Raw genomic sequence first — 13096 nt, forward strand, 5'->3', positions numbered from 1 at the left:
AAACTTTCAAATGTAGAAACCACATAAAACAAAGATATAGAATCGAAAGAGCAAATGTCAACAAGTATAACACCAAATATCACGTGGAAAACCCTTTTGGGTAACAAAACATGACAGATCAATAGCTTCCAGTTATTAAATGAGCACCAACGCAAAAATGAATAAGTGAGCACGAACTCAGTGAGAGCACCAACTGCTCTCAAAGCACTAGTTTCATTCATCTGAAGCATCAATATCAGTTCGGGCACCAACTTAAATGCACTGAAGCTTTAAAAAAATTATGCATTTCCCTGAAAACAGTTGTTGACTCTTGATAAACTCGACTGCATAACATACATGCTTGACTCCATTACACATCTTGACTTCATAACCTCCTTCATAACCTCCTTAAAAAACTGCAGCAAATCGTTCTCCAATTATGCTATGAAAATAACTATAATTCTCCCACAGAATTCCTTTTTTTTAATATAGCAGGTCTGCAATGATCTTATCTCTGTATATTTGCTCTTTTCTCCTTTATAATCATTACACACACATACGATAATCCAATCAACCATGCCAAACTCAATACATCATGCCTGAATCATAACATTGCGTGACTCAAAACACCATGCTTGAGTCGATCACAAACTGACTACTCCGTCATACTGATATCAAAAAATGTCTTTATATTTCACGCCTTGCACCTTGAGTACTTTAGAACTTCCAAAGTTGGCAACTCACACAGACAAAAATACCTCACCCACTAACATTTACTATTACACTCAAGGAATGATTCCCAGATGATTCCCTTACAACGCAAGAAATTACACTTAATGCATCTGGCTAGCTATATCACCCAGCCTCAGAAAGAGGAGTTGCCACATCAAAAACAAATCATTTATCAACTCTTTTAAAACCGACTCCATCATTTTCGACTTCTGTCAATGTGCACGACTCAGTAAAATAATGTTCAGTGATAAACCTTAAACAAATAGTCTCCACATGGTACTAGCTTATCTCTAAATCTACAGAAAAGAAGAACAATTCCCCTTTTTGAATTCAAGGCATTACTGGTACTGTAGAATAAAAACAGTTCCTTAACATTCATTCCCCAAAATCGTTGCTTGACTGAATAATGATGCCACCCAATCAATACAAGAAAAATATCACTCATTTGAAAAACATTATACATTAGAAGGTAGCTATCACACACTCCATCAGACTCCCACTTAGTCACATACGCTACTTTATTTCATGCTCAACGTTTGAGAAAGACTTTACAAGAAAACAAAAGCTGTCACACTTCAAACAGGTAAATAAATTAATGAATTTTGTTCCAAGAACAAAATGCCAAAAATCATTGCAAATATTGAATATATGTGATGAATATTTAAAATTAGCTGCTGCATTAAAAATCATAGAAAATGAACCTTTTGGAATACACCCAGTGACATGGCAGATAATTTGACTTGGCACAAAGCAGCAGACAAGCAACCAGCTCAGGCAGACAATTAAGCAGCTTAAGCAGGTAACCAAGTAGCTCAAGCAAACAACCAAGCAAGCTGATGAAGATCTGATGAATAATCAGTAGCTTGATCAGCATTTCATTCCAATTCTCTATTACTTCGAGTAATCCATAATTTATACAACCTTTATCATCAACCTTTGACATTAGTGACAAAATAATCAACAAATAGTCATGACAAACAACTATTATAATAATAGCCTCAAACCAAAATATTTAACTAGGATGAAAATTGTAAGATTTTCAACATAATATCAAATTGAATATCCACACAAACTATCATGCTAGGGGCTTGAATCACAATTTAATCTTTTAATTGTTTGAAGCATACACAATTGCACCCAACTTCAATAAGAGCATTGGCAGTAATAAAATGACTAGGTTAAAAACTTAAAACTAAGGCTAATTTGAATCACTAGAAAGATGCTAGTGATAGAATTTGAAGCAGTATTTACGACAATACAAGTTCTTCCAATGTACTGAGATTATGCCATGTGTTTGAAATATGCTAGTGGATGATGTGCTTAAAGCCTTAAACCCTTGATTGATTAAGTATTCCTTTCTGAACTTTATTCCTTTTTTGGAAGTCCTAAAGATATTTTTTAATGGCTTGTTACGTGTTGGTCTAAATTCTATAGTCATTTTTGCAAAATTCATGTTGTAGAATTTGAGTGAATTGTGCCCTAGGGTTTTCAGTTCTAAGATAATTTGCCTTTGAAACCCTTAGTATCCTTAGTGTCCCTTCATCGTTACTAAACTGTTGTTACTTTTAAGTCACTTAAGGATGGGTCACTTCATAATTGGCGGTGCCATGTTATTTCTTGCCTAAGGATACATCTTTAATATTTACATGGTTGGCCTTTTAAATATTTCCTCAGTCCAAGGTCCCATCAACTAATATTAATATTCTAATGCCTTGGTGTTTGTCATCTCAGTCCTTGCTACGTGTCATCTTTTCGTGTTGTTGCGGTTACGTCATAGTTTGCCAACCCTCCATTATGATATAATGAAATGGTGCAATCAGATCTTTTTTACAATGTTTATGTTTTCTGCTTCATGATTGGTTGACCTTTCTGACAAAGGTGCTTCAATGTTGCCACACAACAGAGATCGACGTTGATCGATTGTTTTTTTTCAGTGGGACTGGATGATTGGTGCTTGAAAGGTGAATTAAGTTTTTGCAAGATCGGATGGTCATCGTAATAGCATGATGAAAATCGTTCAAAAGATATTCTTTTTGATATTACAAGATCATGCCACGTGTATTAGACATTGGTCGAGGTCTAGGTGGGTCTTGCCATGTTGGAGATTTGAAGACTTTTGATTGGTCCACCCATTGACGTGATGTCAGTTTGCTAGGTGTCGAGGATCACAAAGGAATTAAATGGTGAGTAACTAAGAAGTACATCTTTCAACACATACCAAATTGGACGAAAATCTTTTAATTTGAAGTTTAGAATTGCTCAACACATAACAAAGGATTGAGGGAGCGACCCATTAAATTTTGTTCAAAGATCAATGACTATCATAATTGCGGGATGAAAAGTGATCGAAGTTTATCTTTCACGACATTACGAGATGCTGCCAAATTGATTTGGTCATTAGAGAAGCCCGTTGTTGAGTAGGATACTACTATGGTTCTATGTGATGACATGGTTACTTTTGATTGGTCGAAAAGTGGTCTCGGTGGTATGCATGAGGTCAAATAAAGTAAGAGAAATCACTATTGTTGGATCAAGCAGGTAGATGGATATCAACGGTTAGCATTTAAAGTTGGTATTGCTTGGCCTTTAGACCATTTGCAAAAACATATGAATTTACGACACACATAGGGCAAAATTAGTCAATTTCTTAGTATATTTAGCATTGTTTTTGCTTCATTCTTGTCATTCCATAGTTGATCTCGGCTCTTTGCATGCTGCAATGATCTAGTGGTGTAGTCTTCAAGCGAATTTGAACTCAGAATCATGCCAAAACAAAATAGTAAGTGCCCTAATTATTGTATTCTGATAAATTTGAATCTCCATACTCTGTGAATGCAAGAGATCGTATTTCTTCTGGGTAGGATATTATCTCTATGTTATAATTGTGCCAAATTGTGCGATTCGCCGAAGTCTTGAAGCCCTGTATGATAGAAATCCTTAGTATAAACCCTAGATTTCAAGATGCCTCCCATAAAAAAACAATTAGGTAAGACTGACTACATGAAGAGGATTCTATTTGATGACTTCCTTGTTCAATTAAAGCCCTCAGTTAATGAGAAAATGAATATAGCAGAGCTCATGAAGTATGGTAAGGAAATTGTCCCAGGGTTAAGAGACAAGTATGGAATTGTCAGAGATGTAGAATTGTTGACCCTTGGATTCGTACTCTTCAAGTTGTGGTTGTGGTTTGGGCAAGAAAACTTGACAAACCCTGAGTGTAATGCTTGGTAATATGACTTAGGTAAACGTGTTTTCCCCATCGTATACCTTGATGTTGACTTGCTATTAAACATGGAAGAATTGCTTCCACAGAGGAGATAAATCTTGAATGATTTTAGAGAGAGCATATGATTGGTATGACAATGATTAGGAACAATCTCCTCCTAATGCACTTGGTCACAATAGGATCTATAAAATTCTCTGTAAGAGATTTGGGACAAGAGCTTTTTAGTTCAAGATTCTTTAACAAAGCCTTCCAGGATACTCATGCATCTTTATGCCAAGTATTAGCGAAATCTGTTGGCTCTTGTATCACTCAAGGCCTATTGTACATGTGTGTTCAAATTCAACAGCTTTTTTATGTTACCATTTATGATTACTCTACAGACCTAGAAGAAAAGATGCATTAAGGGTTGAGAAAATTAGGGGATGGTGAACTTGCTTTGTTCTACTCGTATTATATATTGATGCATATGATAATTAGCCAACAATGCAGATTATTTTGCAGTTCATGCATCTAGTCACATAGCAGGATGGCAAGTTATTGTCAACTTAGTTGTGGTCTACTACTATGTCACCAAATTGGCTTGAATCTAGTTTCATCTTGTTTGATAGTCAGTTTGCTTCTAGATTGAGCGAGAGATTAACTCTAAATCCTCAGAGAATTCCTACTGCCATATTTGATTGTAGGTAGAAGCATCTTGGAATAGTGCACAATTGGGGAGATATTATACCTTGCCTTGTGAGCATTGTAATAAGGGTTTATGGTTTTTTGTTTTGCATTATTATGTTACTATGTGAATGGGATTCTTAGAAGTTATAAGACAACTTGGGGAAGTGCAAGAAAGAGAATTGACAAAGAAGAGTAAGGACACCCTTTTTCCTGACACTACTTTCTTTCATCATTTTACAATGTCAAAGGGAGGATGATTGAAGATTGCAAAAGTTCTAGAACCATATGGTATGGGGACTAGTGTCTCTAGGTTGAGTGATCCTGAAGACTTCTACAACATGATGATGAGAAGGGTAAAACTAATGCTTGCTAAGTATGTTTTCCACTATCCTGAGGATATTATTAGTCTGAACCTACCTATCATCCTCTTGCTATAGTGGAACCATTTTCTGTGAGACTTCGTACTCTGTTTTCTCTTTTTGATGAAGTATATGCTTTCATGATTGTCTCTGCCAAAACTGTCGAGACAGTGGATGACACAAGACTTATAGAGGAAAGACCACCTTCTCCTAAAGACAAAATTGGCGAGAAAGCATTTGAGAGGTTTAGAGGGGAACATATTAGTGGGCCTGATTTTGACGAGGAGTTCAGGAGAAGGAAGAAAAGTAAACGACCAATAGTATATCATAGGAAAGACTTTGCTCCTAGACCATTATTTGGAGTTGTGATCCACGAGGCCCATGATCCACCTAGAAGATAACCATCCCCCCCATCTCCACGTCCACCACAAGTTCCAATGCTTGAGGAAGAAGAGAGAGACTGAACGAGAAGCAGAGGTTGAGACTGATAAGGCTTAGGAGAAAGGAAGGGATGCATCACTAGTCCAACTATTGTCTAGATATGAGTCAGAGGATGAGGATATTATTGTTGTCCTTGAAGAGAAAATGAGAGAATGAATTCTTCCCATGACAATTGCCCCATTGCCAGAATTCTCATCTCAATAATTGCAGGGGAGGCTACATAGAGACTCAAGGACGGAGGTTTGTAGTGAATTCATAAGTGATGACAGCTTCATCAAGTCTACCCCTTTCCAACAATTCTTGTGGTAGAGACATGTTGAGGAGTATCAACAAAAGTTGGAAGAAAGGAAGATACAAAAGTGTAAACCATCTGAAGATGACAATATTAGGGAGGTTGAGATCGAAATGCATAACAAATTTCAGGCAATTACACCTCAAGAAGGCAGGAGGATGATTCATGATGCAATTGCATTTGGTGCTGTCAAACGAAGCATGAGGTTTCATGGCCCTGATTCAAAGGAGGCTAGCATGACATCGAAGGGAGCCTACTACAATAAGGATTATGCTACTTTGGCTATATGGTCCTTTGCCCCTACTAGCAAAACAAGAGAAGTCATTGATGTTAATAATGGTCTTAAGGGAAATGCTATTTTGCAATGGTTGGCGACACAACAATCATGGAGGCTGAAATGCAGAATGTAAAGAAACCACAATTCATTTTTGATGTAGCGACCAAGGAACATAAGGAAAAGGAAAGTTGGGATTGAGAAATCAACATTTGTTTGAGTATGAAACAAAGGCAAAGTTATGTGTCAATTTGGAAACCCAAGAGAAATCATTGGGACAAAGGGTAACTGAGTTGGAATCTTCCTTGTTGCATGGCACAATTGTTCCTACCACATCAACAAGTGGTACAAAGTCGTTCATGATCAAGCCAGCAATGAATGACATGGTCACTGTGCCACTTTCATATGACAAGCCCGATGATGATGATGATGATGATGTGGTTGTACTATGAAAAATTCGAAAGGGAGGTTAATCAATGTGCAGTTATGTATATGCCATACAGACATATATCAGATAGGGTGATGGAGTTGGATTGGTCATCAGAAGAAGAATATTCCACATGGGTGCAAACTATTACGATATTAGATAGTTTCTATTATCTCTGTTTAGTATCTAATGGCTATCTATTGTAATCTTCTGCAAATATTAGAATACTTCTAATATTTAATTTTCTGTTTCTGGAATAGAATGTTTTTATTCTTTACGATTGTTTCTTAAGGAAACATCGTTCAGTCTCTTGTATAGATTGATCTCTTGATCACTGTTAATAACAAGCAAATATTTTCCAATTACTTCGTAATACAAACATATACCATTGTGGAGGGCACACCATCAAAACAGCAAGATCAACAGCAACAGTGATGGAATCATATCAATTTTTGGGATGAATGACATTTCTTTACACAACCAAAAGAGTCACGGGTCTGCTAACTCTCAACATCAACAAGTGAATGTGACCAACTGAATACAAGTAAATATCTGCAGTTTGGTTGTGATATTCTTCTAGTTATATTTGTTACTTATCCAATTGTACTCTGACATGTGTACTACCTCTGTGTCCGAAGCTTGTTGCTACCCTTAGTCTTTAAAAGGGTAGCCAATATCAGAGTGTCGGATCCAAATATTGATGAATAGAAGTCTTGTTTTTTCATTTTGGTCAGTCCATTGTCAACGTCTGATGTAGTTTTCTGATAAATGAATACAAAGTACTAGGGTTCTGTTCTAGAATGTTAGTACTGTTTTCTTGCAGGTTTCTGAGTCAAAATTGTCATACTTTGATGTATTGACAGCATTTTGATAAAAATAAAATTCTTAGAGAGTATTTCTGATTTCTTTTCTCTCCAATACTATGCTTATGTGTTTTAAAATAATTAGGACCAGGTTTCAATTATCTTAGTGTATTTTTATGGTGTATATTGTTGAATTCATTGCTTCAATTCAAAGAATTGATTAAATACATGAAGATAGACAGTAAATACATGTGGATTTGGTAATGGAGATTGCAGAGATAAACGATACATCTTATTCACAAAGTGGTACGATAGATCTTTCTATTATGTCATAGCATTATAGGGATGAGAAATTGATTCTATTTCCCAATAGGATATGCTCTGATCATGACTGGTTATTTAATCAGTCATCAATATTCACATAAATCATCTTTAAATAATCAAATCCATTATGTTTTTGTGTTGTATTGTGAAAGAGCCAAATGTAATCTCATGCTTCCTTGTTGAATTGTGCTAGAGTGATAGTTAGCTGCTATTCATTTCCCTTTCAGCAAGTAAAGAAGATAGGACAGATGATCTCCTATATTTTGACCTGATATGTGAAGTTGTTTGGAAGTTATTTTGCAGGTCAAAAGAAGGTACACCCGCCTAGGTCTTGCAGAGCCTTAAAGTGTAGGAGGTTATACATCAAAGAACCTTATTAGTTGGACCAAGCCTACATTAAGTTGCTGAAAATAGGAGCTAGCTATCCCTTAGGTAATTAATGTGGTGACCTTGGTATGTTTTCAAACTTGTCAAATCAGGAGCCGACATTACACAAGCAATTACTTTTTGCACTGTCTTCCTAAACTACTACTCGTTATGATTGCTAGAGAATCTTCCAAGTCCTGTTAATTTTGAACAGATTTGTCTCTTCCGTAACTTGTAATATACACACACACACACACTTACTTATTTCTGTGTTTTCCAAGAGCAGCCCGATGAGATTATATATGTGCCACAAGGGACATGTCTCATGGAGAGACATGTCCGTGCATGTTTCTCCACGAGACATGTTTCATCATTAATCAAACACTTAACAGAGTGTCGTTTTATAGTATACAATTAATCAATTTGATAATCAACATATTTACTTTGATTAGTAATTATTAAATATCTAAATCAATTGTATTATATACATTATATATATATATATATAGAGAGAGAGAGAGAGAGAGAGAGAGAGAGAGAGAGAGAGAGAGAGAGAGAGAGATGTTAATCTCAATTATATATAGTTATATTTAGTACTTATTAATCAAGGTAATGTAAACCCAAACTTTTTTATATATACTGATAAAACTATTTGTTTTCTTTGATCAATTAAATCTGACTGAAGCTATAAGATCAACACTTCATCTTAGCTAGGGAGGATTGTAGCTTGATCAATCACACAATTACTCTTGGATTATCATCTCCATATGATAGCATAGAAATAATGAGATAAGGATAGCAACTTCTATCTGCCAGTAAGATGTTATCTTACAGTGTCACAAGTATGGTGTTATCTTACTTATAATTTCCTTGTCATGTGCACTAGCATGAAGTCTCATGATGTCTACTGAGGAAAATATCTGCACATTGTGTCCCCAAATACTAAGTCTCATAGTATACACCATGCCATATCTCACTAACTACTGCCTCAGTTACATGAGATATGCACTATCATGATCTCCAGGGACATTAATATAACATCCATCATGATAACAATAGAGACTAATGAAACATCCTAACTACTAACTCAATTATATGAGATATGCACTACCATGATCTCTAGGGACATCAATATAACATCCATCATGATATCTGCTCATGATGTCTCCAATACTACGTCTCATAGTATACACCATGCCATATCTCAATAATGTAACTTCAAAGGTTACATAAGAGACATGTACTGTCATGACCTTTAGGGATATTAACCTAATGATATCCATCATGATAGTAGGTTGAACTGTTGTTAAGATCATCACCTTACATTAGTAACCACAAGTAAAACTTATTGAAAAATTGTCCCCTCTCAAGAAGTTTTCACAAGATCATGTAATAACTTACATGACATCCACCATGAATGATATTAGAGGGTGGGTCCACCATGAATATTCCTAGATGGTGGAATAAGAGTTTTCAGCTCAAACTTTTCTCTCATAGAGAAGGATGCATTAAGATACATCTTAGGAAATTAGTGAGGTAGAGTTTCCCTCTCAGTAAGGCCTCCGATCCATAACTCTGAGCTTGTCTTCAACATGGTGCAAGCTTCACTTTGGCTGAAGGCTTTGGAGAAAATATCGGTTGTCATAGCTTCAATGACAATGTACTCTTAATGAATAGCATTCTACGTATTCATCTACGGTTTATGCATTCGCATAAAGGCCTTTCAGTTTACACATATGGAACTTCATTTCATGAATCATAGTCCCTTGACTGCTACAGTTTCTTGATCACTAGAGGATCCATCTCGACATAGTCTACTCCCTTTGAATTAATATGACCAAGATCCTTAAAAGTCAACTTAAGCATATCCTCTATCTGCTTCCTCTGTCACGAAAGCATACTTTGATTCATAGTAACATGAGTAAACGTACTAAACTGTTGATTTATTCTCAGGCTTGTCAACATTAGATATTAAGATAATGTGGCTCTCTTAAGTACATGTATCAACCTCTTGACCTCTTCGTCCAATGTTGCCTCTAATGAAATGTCAAGCACCCTCTTGATATAGAAGGGTACTCATAATCTCAATCATCAAGGATCTCTTATTATTTGACATGATGCATATGTGGCCGAAGGTATTGAAACCAAGACCACTTTAGAATTTCTATCATAAGATCAATTCCTAGAGCAAATAGTTATATGACCATCTTGATATTTGAACAAAGTCATATGACATTCTGCTTCTTCTCATTGAAAGAGCCCCTTGTCTTGACTTTATTTCATAATCTCGGATGTTATAGCCCACAAAAATGCCTTAGCAGCATTCCCAATGCACCATTCTTCTCTTGTTGGAAGAACTTCTTCGGAGACAAAGGAAAGGAACAAGAGTATATCATGGAAAACAACTCTTATTGTTCATATATATAAGCGAAGCGAGAGAAATAAAATAAATATAATTCTCAAAGACAGTGAATACTTATCAGCACATACTTGCTACAAGTTGTTTCAATGAAGGTCCATAATTATATACATTAAATTAGAAAATGCCTTCTCAGATTGTTTGAGAGACATCTCCCCTTTGAATCATCTCCCCTGTAAGGATGGTTCAAATTTGAAACTCTGGTAGTGTCTCTTCTCTGACATTTCCCGTCTAAAGATGGTTCAAATTTGAAACTCTGGTAGTGTCTCTTCTCTGACATCTCCCCTCTAAAGATAGTTCAAATGGGAATTGAACATTGGTTTCTATTTCTTCCACAATGTAAAATTCCCTCTCATTCCATTTTATAGATTTTTTTGTCATTATTAAGTCCAATGAGAGACAACCATGCATGAATGCTACCAACTCTTTTAGTCATCCACCTCTATGTAATGTCCGCTTTTTCTAGGACATTAAAAAATTGATAGGCCAATCCAATATATGACCTTCGAGGACTTAATATAGGATTACTAAGTCAATTTTTAATTAAAGGAGAGTTAATAAGAGATGAGTTGGCATGAGGGATAGGGACAAGAATACAAAAGCTGAAGAGTCACAGGTTGGGTCTTTGGCAGGAGAAGCTCATTTCTTTATGCTTGGTTTATAATTCAGATTTTCGGTTTTCTCTCTTGGAGAGCCTTTTCGAAAGCTTCAGCTTTCATCCAACTTGAGGACATAAACCCTCGTGCCGGTAAACAGTGGACACAAACCCATTGTCTATGGAGATGTCACATTGGGTGCCTCATGTGTGCTTACAGGTTCTTTTCTCACTATTCTAATTTGACTGTAAAGCTGTGTTTAAGATTGGATTTTCCGATGCTAGTTATTGTATTGCTGATGTGTAATGCAATAACATATTCAAGGATATTTTAGGAGAATCTATTGGCTTTACAGAGCATACAAATGTGCTCCCTATTATTAATATGATGATCAGTCTGAGCTTGAAGACGGTGAGAACCAACTTTGAAAGAACCTAAGGAGATCCGCAGGGCATGAAACCACCGCTGGGAAAGGTAGCTAGGACGGACAATAATCCCATTTGAAATCTCCAAAAAGTGCTTCGCATAAAAGGACATCTGCGGGTGTAACCCAGGTAGTGGCAATGTAACGTCTATAGATGTCAAGTCCAACATGCTCATTCAACTCCTGCCGAGAGGGGAGAAGATGAGCAGGGGCATCCAATAAGAATTGAAAAGGGGGGAGATGATCAATGTCAATCCCAATTGAACACAACAAAGAAGAAACTTCTGCATACCAACAATGCGCTTGAGAACCAAACTCAGCATTCGCAGTAGAAACAGAAGAACAATAAGCTAAATAGGAGTATCGATCACCCTCCCCAACATTATCCACAAACCCACGAAGGCGATGGAGGAACCAAACCAAATAAAAAATGGCCGCAGGTCTGAAAGGATGAGCACCAAACTCAGTAAAAATGACACTATGAGGAGTGAACCTGTGTAATGACCCTTACTCAAAGGTCACTAAAAACTACTAACATTGAACTATGCAATTACGCAAACACTTGGCATGTAGTCTGAACTGTGCAATGTAACATACTGAATATGTGCAAAGTAATTTCATCAAACACTTGGCAAACAAAACCCCCAGCAGTGTATGTGGAAATGCAAATATATTTTAATGTTCTTTGAACTAATAGAAATGTATGTCCTACTTGTGTTTACTTCCCTTTTGATTTTTTGGAGAATAGCAATAATAGAGGATATAAAGCAATGCCAATGGATAACAAACAATTCTTAATTCTACCAATTTATTCGGTGGAAAGTAAATAGTGTGCTGAAATGGACTTACTCCAAATTCAGATTGCATTCAAAGAACCTGTTCATAGTGGATGCTGTATTCAAAAGCTTGACCAGATCAGCGTACAGCTTCAGAACTGAACAAGCTGACCATAGTCTCCTTCCAAATGCTACAGAAGGCTTCCAGCTATGTCCCCTGCCTTCATATAGAATTCCAAAACAATCTGCAGGTCACTTTGCTGCTAACAACAGTCTCTGTAAATGAATTACAGGCCCTCAATAAAGCTTCAGCAAACCCAACAGCAAATCCCAGGGCTGATGATATGTGTGTAAGCCTAGAAATGGTGATGCAGGATCTTGTTAAACATTCGCAGACCAACATAGAGTGGGTGCAGGCCGCTCAGGTTGTAACACTGCTCAAGAAACTATCGATTTGCTGGGAATGATGCAACAATGTTGTCTATATGCTGAAGATATAGTGATCAGGCTGCAACCTTAATCTGTCCCAAATCCAGCAACTGTACGATCTGCAAGTACAGTCATACCTGTACGGCCCTGTTTGATTTTAGTATAAATTGTTTCCTTCTCCAAATGGTGCTAAATCAAGCATAGTCTGAATCGCCCAGGTCTTAGGAATGCAAAGAAATTGGCAACTTGAATTTCAAACCAGGTATGATGAATTTATGACTCCAAATATGCTCCCAATCTGATATTTGAAAATGACCAGTTCTGCATTAGATTTGTGCATAAATATTGTCGCAGACTTTACAAAACCCTTCTAACAAATATGATGCAATCTTTTCACCAAAATGACTCCAAAGATGTTCACTTTCAACCCTAGTCTGAAAACTCAATGAAGCTCAACTTGAAATGCTTTTTCGAATTGCTTTCGGATCTGCTTTTTTGTATCTACTTTTTCGAGCTGCTTTTTCGGACTTGCTTTTTCGGATTGCTTTTTTCGATTCTGCGCT

At 36.5% G+C, this 13096-nt stretch overlaps 1 protein-coding gene across 11 annotated transcripts in view; it reads left to right on the forward strand.

Moving 5' to 3' along the window:
* The window catches only part of LOC149557109 (tubulin gamma chain), a 130567-nt gene that overhangs the window by 54212 nt on the left and 63259 nt on the right, over positions 1 to 13096 (forward strand). The window lies entirely within an intron of this gene.

Source organism: Cupressus sempervirens, chromosome 5 (assembly GCF_028749045.1).
Source record: "Cupressus sempervirens isolate cs-2001-9-10 chromosome 5, ASM2874904v1, whole genome shotgun sequence".
In the NCBI taxonomy this organism is placed as follows: domain Eukaryota; kingdom Viridiplantae; phylum Streptophyta; class Pinopsida; order Cupressales; family Cupressaceae; genus Cupressus; species Cupressus sempervirens.